This window comes from Octopus bimaculoides, chromosome 10 (genome assembly GCF_001194135.2).
Source record: "Octopus bimaculoides isolate UCB-OBI-ISO-001 chromosome 10, ASM119413v2, whole genome shotgun sequence".
In the NCBI taxonomy this organism is placed as follows: Eukaryota; Metazoa; Mollusca; class Cephalopoda; order Octopoda; family Octopodidae; genus Octopus; species Octopus bimaculoides.
In genome coordinates this window covers 74818017-74819439 of record NC_068990.1, presented here as the reverse complement: position 1 = coordinate 74819439, position 1423 = coordinate 74818017, and the positions used below count along the sequence as shown (strand labels likewise).

Genomic DNA, 1423 nt, shown 5'->3' with positions numbered 1-1423 from the left:
TATATCTGTGTCTATGTGTGCGTATGTATGTATGTATATATGTATGTATATATATATGTGTGTGTGTGTGTGTGTGTGTGTGTGCATCTATCTATCTATCTATCTATCTATCTATCTATCTATATATATATATCTACATACATATATACATACATTCATAGTCTTGTTTGTCAATTCTACACAGTTACCGTTTCCACAACAACAGTAGTTAAACTAGAAATCGTGGGACAAATATTGCTTTCTTCACTTATGCACACACTTATATTACACACACACACAAACACACATACCAAAATTGCATACATACACATACAAGTCGAGAGAACATCGTAATTTGCCCCAAACTGAGACAAATCTATTCTAAATGAAAGTACTACATGAAATATTTTATGACTTCGGTTCTATGACGAAATATATCGTATTCTTTTTTTTTTTGCGTATAAAACGCACTTTTTTTAAAACCCAAAATGTGAATCCCAAAGTGTGCCTTGGTTCTACCGAAAGTATGACTGATTCATATTTTTATTTATATAAAAGGTATATAAACTATGTGTAAATATATTTGAATAAGATTGAATAGTATAGTTTATTTGAACGTGTTATTTATAATAAATATATTTTTCTTTTAAAAATCATTACACTTCATAATATTCCTAAAAAGATTTGTATGCATACATACCTTTATATACGAGGGCCATTAAAACAATATCTGACTTTACTTTTCCCACCAAAACTAATGCCGCGTGGGAAAAGTTCTTTTGGTGGGAGGTGATGCCACTCTTCCTGCGCACATCAGAAAAGTTTCGCGTTGGCAAGCCGCGTCAATTTCCGGCTATTACGCTAAGAGTACAGACGTATAGTGCGCACTCGTTGGATCTTCGTTTTCCCGCAAGATTACAGGACGCATCGAACAGAGACCAACTAACCCATATCTCATCACCAGTAACGATAACCTTCATGGAGTGTGGGTCGTGGTTTGCATAGTCCAGCATGTTCTAATCGATTTCCATTTGGAGTGGCTTTGCTCCTCCGCCAGTACCTTGGGGTCGAATTTCGCCGACACACTCAGCATACACAAATCCTTCGTTCAAATGGATTGCTCTGATCCTGTGCTTATTTTCAATTCGTGAGAAATTTCCTGAATTGTTACATGATGGTCTGCCATGACTATTCTTTTCTACTCTAGGCGCAAGGACCGAAATTTTTGAGGAGGGGGCCAGTCGATTAGATCGACCCCAAGCACGTAACTGGTACTTAATTTATCGATAAAATAAATAAGTCAAATACTAGTATCGATGCAATCAACTAGCCCTTTCCTTAAAATTTCAGGACTTGTGCTTATAATTGAACAAAATTATAATTTTATTCAGTTCTATAGTTAAGATATGAGGAATTACGTACATTATTATTCAGGTCACTGCCT

At 35.4% G+C, this 1423-nt stretch overlaps 1 protein-coding gene across 3 annotated transcripts in view; it reads left to right on the top strand.

The window, feature by feature from the left end:
* LOC106874344 (uncharacterized) overlaps nt 1–1423 on the top strand; it is a 49792-nt gene that overhangs the window by 5695 nt on the left and 42674 nt on the right. The gene's annotated exons all lie outside the window — the stretch shown is intronic.